Below are 6,176 nucleotides of genomic sequence, written 5' to 3' on the forward strand. Positions count from 1 at the left end.
GGCGAATGTTATAAATGCAGATAAAGACTAAGACAGAAACCGAACCAACAATTCTTTAATTGGCTGCAAAAACGGAAAAAGTTGAAAATTCAATGATTTATATTAGAAATTGCCTAACTTTTCAAAACCCGGGTCGCGTGCTGAAAGTCTTTTTAATTTGGTAAGTATTAGTTAATACGTTCATATGATACATTGGATGTATAAGTATAACACAAGAAAAAAACTCAAATATAGGAATAAAATGAGCGATATGCTTCGAATTCTGTTAAATGTATCCAAACATAAATTATTTGGAAGACGTAAAATTCGTTTCAGAAAAAATACTTTTTTCTTCTAATTCGAATACTTCCAAGTTCTTCTAAATTTCTCCTAGAAATAGTTGATTTTTATATATTCGGGTCGAAATGTATTTCAAAGATTCAGAACATTAGCATATTGGTATTAGTGAATCATTGCACAATATTAATATATCGGAAAATGAACCCGATGGTATAGATTTGTACAAGATGACATGCCCAGAAGCTCTAGGAAGTGTCGAATCTAACACTTTTTCATATGATAGGGTAATACACACTTCGACTAATTCAGCTGACAACCATTAAAGAATGGAACAGAAACAAATTGTAATTCCTGCGACTGTTGCGAGGATTTGTACGCATGACGTCTGCAATTGACAAATGACATTACTATATAAAGTTTGTTACTGAAATTGAATTTCTTGAATTCGTTTTTTTTTTTAAAGAATGAGTTTTAGCAACAAATCATAGTTATTGATGTGCTTGCTTTCGAAAAACATTGGTGGATAATTGTTTGAACTTGTTTAATCGGCAATCATACCAAATCTTCTTATTTTAATTTTGAATTTTATGCATGAACGAAATATCGCTTACATGTGAATTTACATGTGAATTTGAGGAGGAAATGAATGTTGACTTTGAAAAGGCATTTTTTTATGTAGAAAAAGTTTCGAAATCGAAGTATTGAATGTAAAGTTAAAGAACGCTAGAATAATACATCCTTATAACGATACTTTTATCTTTAGGGAAAATCATAAATTATTGCAAACATTTTGTTTTGTAGCAGTTACGCTAGTGCAGCAGTTGTCTGTTTCTCCTTGAATTGATATATCAATGATATGATGTGATTTGTTTTCTTTTGTTTTTAAATTTAGAGTTTGTATGTCACGTTTTCTTAAAAATATATATATTTCAAGGACTGACTCGAATACAGACACTTGGATTTTTCCAGTAAAAAAGCTACTATCATGAGAGCTATATATGTGCCTGTCTGTGCAGGATGAACAAATACGCAGCCACATTCTGTCGAAATGAGGACGATAATTCAGATAGCTTGCAAAGGAGAGTGTCACGCTCTCTGAGTGTTGAAGTACTCTTTAAAGACCACGAGAAGGCCTGTTGCTAAGGACAAGGTTTGCTCCTGTTAGAACAACTCATCTAAGAAACCAGGATTATACTTTTGTACGCAAGACGTCTACATAGAACTCAACAGTGACGGTGAAATAAAATTTAAAAAAAGGGACAAATAGCGTACAAATTTCAAGTCATAGAGCACCGAGGGACACAAATTCCGAAAGGTTTTGTCATTTTTCTCCAACCTCTATTCTGAACGACCGGCAATGCAGAACCTACAGTTAATCTATAGATAATTTGTTTTTACTCCGAACGCACATAACATGTTTGCCCATAGACGTAAAGCAAACAAGAAACAATCTAAATAAATAGGTAAATAACACAACTTTGTAAGCACACATATATAACAAAGATAATATTACCTAAGTGCATTGAAATAAGACCAAAAGATTTTTTTAAAATAAAACACAAAATCACAACAGAATTAAAAAATCAACAACATAAAAGTATGCAATAGCAACAAAAGTCACTATTTTATATAGCAGAGCACTAGTATATCGTTATGAATAACCAGAGATTAAGTGTACCACTCTCTCTTTTATTCATACTTTACAATTTTTAAAGTTTATAAAACATTTTGACTATTCCATTTTTACAAGTGATACCAGATTTTAATATACGACATTACTGAAACCAAATGAATAGATATTACAGTTTTTACTTGGATGCTAACGCTCAATCTAATGCACTTTGCAACACTTCCTGTGACACAGGTACACAGAAATATAGTATCGACGTCATGACACGAACAACGCCTCGCTAGCGGGATAATAAATAGTACAACTAATGAACCAGGCGACAGAAAAATCAAGATGAAACAAACGAGTATATCCTTGTGAACCACCAGACGAGTCAAAACGAAAGATGATACCATCTGTCCATCCTCTACAGACAGATAGGTTGTTTATTTCAGAAAAGACAATTGTGACAAATCTTTTAAATACTGTATCGCTTACGTCTATGAAAATTACCAATATTCATCAGTTTGTTTATATATAATGGAAAGGACGACTTAAGGGAAGAAATCCAAATATTTACTGTCTGACGACAGAAAGAAGTTATTGTAAATCTCTGACTCCAGAGGCTTGTCATACCAATTTACAAAGAAAACAATTTATTAAAATGTTACAATTAATGACCATTGGTCATCGCACTGACCATGCCATTTCGTCTCTCCGTCCTTTGATAAATGTGTAAAGTTTAATTAGTAATATCAATAACTGTGGTCCATCTTTTTGATTCTAGAAGATAACTAGTCATTAGTGTTCTGGTACTATTAGAACTGCCTGATCTAATAAGCTATCATCATTAACCTCATGACAATCATGTGCTCCTAACGTATCCCAACCACGCCCCCTTTGTTGTAAGAGGTGTCAATGGAAACCGATACTAAATAGTTTAGTGATTAAGTCGGATACTTGTAAGCTATAATTTAATATAATAAGAAAGCCTTCTTCACGCATGATAAATTGATCTTGGTTATTTTGGTTATTAGTAAAATTTTCTTTCTTTTGATCATAATTTTCTGGACTGGAAGAGTAACGTTCACCTTTGATTTAACAATGTTGGTAAACAAATCAGTATGCATTATGTTCCAGACACAAATTTATAATTTCCGAATACGTTATAAAACTAACAAGAATTCAAAACTTTACTAATATACTTTTGATAAAAAGAGAAGAAAGAGCACCGCGTCTTTTGTAGACGAAACGCGCGTCTGGTGTACACAATAATAAGCCTGCATGGTAAAAACAAAATTTAGTGAGTCTAGTTCTATTTCATCCTTCTTTTTGGAGCTACGGTCTATTTGGCAGTTTAAAGAAGAAAAAAAACATTCCTCCAAAACAATATCAAGAATTGCACAAAGTTTTGATGATGGGGACTATTAAGGAATATTTAAGCAACTCTTAAATACTGTTAATGAACGAACTAACTACATAGTAAAGAATGTCGCATTCGAAAAATATACCTGCCAAAACTATTATAGAAACGTCGTGTGCAAGACTAACAGCTTGACGTGACGACGGAAACTTGACATTATGTCTTCATCTCAACAAACACCGGCTAATGAATCCAAATTCTTGAAAATGATCAGGAATGTTTAGATTATAATTTACATTTAATTTGAAATGCTACGGTTGCTTTGCTAAGAAAACTATTTTGTTTGCGATTAGCTTGCCTGGGCATGTAAATGATGACCAAAGCGGATGTTGCAAATCACGTGGCTAAGAATGTCGTCATTATAGTGGCGCTTTCTATAATTCATTGAAAAAAATGAAATATTTTTGCTTATTTTTGTAATCATTTTTTGAGGCAACCATTAAATGAGAATAACAAATTAAAAAGTAGTTTCAATTTATTTTTTTTACTTTCGGTGAAGTTTCAGGGTTAGAAAGTGTACATGACCAACGACTTTGGTAGTGTCTCTGGGTCAGATACCAATCAGGCATTACGTGATGTCTAATTTCTTTTGATATAACGTATCAACATATTTTACAGGAGTAGCACGACGGATATCCAATGTGGAGCAGGATCTGCTTACCCTTTCGGTGCACGGTCACCTGAGATCATCCCAAGCTATTGGTGGAATTCGTGTTACTCAGGCTATAGTTTACTATAGTTAGTTTTGTTACTTGACTTTTGGTCGGTTTTATTTTTTTTACAATGGCAATGCCCGTTTCCTTTTGAGTTTGAATGTCGCTATTGTTGGTATCTTACGTCTATTTTATCGATAGGTTTATAAATCATGTCAATACTGAGGCACAGACTGTTAAGCTGATAATATCCATAAGGTCTAACAATCAAACCGCTGCAAAATCAACGCAGTGCTAGAAAATGAAAAAAAAAAAACAATATTGTATAAATATCGTCCATTCGAAGAGATTTTCCTGGTGTGCCTTCATTAGGAACGCCTCCCAAATAGGGCATTTGAAAGTCAGGGATGTTTTAATACGGAGAACCGCTTAGAGCCACAAAACGGGTCAAGAACAGAATAGAATATGTCATATAATTTACACTACCAGATTGCGTTGAACCTTAGTTTCTTTGAACTGGCTGTTATGAATAAGTAAACAATTTTTTTAAAAGAGAAAAACGACACTACTTTACTTCTCACAGAATCACTGCATTGCACTTTCACCGTGTATTCTGCGTATTACCTATTGGAGAAGTCGACTTAAAAATTATACAAGAATGAGATGACAAATAACTGAGAATAAGACTGATAAGTACCTGCAACACTCTCTTTTATGAAATCAATTGTAAGGATTGGGTCGAATTCATGAATCATTTTAGATTTGATAAATTGACATTCAACATGACTTTAAAGTAAAACACTGTTCGAAATCAATTAATTAATCTGTTATTTCATTTCTTCCCTAGCAATGTTATTTTTCATTTTCTAGAACTCTTATTATTTTCCCGCCAATATTGTCATGTGCTTTTGTAAACCATGAATCAATGAATCATTCCTAAACTGTAATATGATTGCCCCATTACTTTCATAGTCTATCAGTTTCAGGAAATATAGGATGAAATTCCATTCCGTTTATTGAAAATATACATTTGGATTTCTGTGACAATTCATGGTAATATAGTACCACTTCACTTAAACTTCCGGTTTTCAACAACAACATTATTGACACAAATAATCCTGACCTAACATTGTGTCGTATTTATGAAAAGATAGATTTTTGCCCGTGCATGCATGGATCGGGATATGCAAAGATATCTGTTTCTTTTCAATCAAATTTGAATTATATGACTATAAGGCTCACACGACTATGTTTGCTTTTTTAATGCAAAATGTATTCACAGATTCATATCCGTTTGCTAGATAAAACGAAAAGTATGCTGGCTTTAAATTGAATTAATTTTCATTTTTTTTATTTATAAAATTGAGAATGGATATGGAAAATGTGTCAAAGAGACAACAACCCGAACATAGAGCAGACAACAGCCGACGGCCACCAATGGGGCTTTAATGCAGCGAGAAACTCCCGCACCCGGAGGCGTCCTTCAGCTGGCCCCTTAACAAATATGTATACTAGTTCAGCAATAATGGACGTCATACTAAACTCCGAATTATACACAAGAAACGAAAATAAAAAATCATACAAGACAAAAAAAGGCCAGAGGCTCCTGACTTAGGACAGGCGCAAAATTGCGGCGGGGTTAAACATGTTTTTTGAGATCTCAACCCTTACCCTATACCTCTAGCCAATGTAGAAAAAAACAAACATACAACAATACGCACAGTAACACTCACTTTAAGAGAAGTCCAAGTCCGATGTCAGAATATGAAACAAATATTATCCTTTTTGCCAGTTTGGAAACCCTGATAATACACAGGAGTTGTCATTTAGGGGAACTCCTGATTGAGGACTTCTACCAAAATGCGTGTACATGAATCATTTTGACTCAATGATCGGTTTAAAGCTGTATTGTAAAGTGTTTCTTTGTAATTACATAAACGTATACATAAACGTATAACAAATTATCTTTTTTTTCACTGCAAATTTTCTAATTGTCTTATTCGCTCTTGTAACATTCTGACCGAGTGTTATTGGTGATAGCTATAAGAAGATGTTGTATGAGTGCCAATGAGACAACTCTCCATTCAAGTCACCATTTATAGGTCAAATTCTGGTCTTCAACATGGAGCCTTGGCTCATACAGAACTGCAAGCTATAAAAAGCCCCCAAAATGACGAGTGTAAAATTATTCAAGCAGCAAAAGCAACGGTCT

General features: G+C 33.6%; 1 long non-coding RNA gene across 1 annotated transcript in view; it reads left to right on the plus strand.

Annotated features, from left to right (window-relative positions):
• The window catches only part of LOC143062243 (uncharacterized), a 29,598-nt gene extending 25,573 nt beyond the window's left edge, over window positions 1-4,025 (plus strand). The window contains exon 3 of the long non-coding RNA XR_012974631.1: window positions 3,930-4,025. This is a non-coding gene — a long non-coding RNA (uncharacterized LOC143062243). The remainder of the gene's footprint in view (window positions 1-3,929) is intronic.
• Window positions 4,026-6,176: the final 2,151 nt, after the last annotated feature.

Source organism: Mytilus galloprovincialis, chromosome 2 (genome assembly GCF_965363235.1).
Source record: "Mytilus galloprovincialis chromosome 2, xbMytGall1.hap1.1, whole genome shotgun sequence".
NCBI lineage: Eukaryota > Metazoa > Mollusca > Bivalvia > Mytilida > Mytilidae > Mytilus > Mytilus galloprovincialis.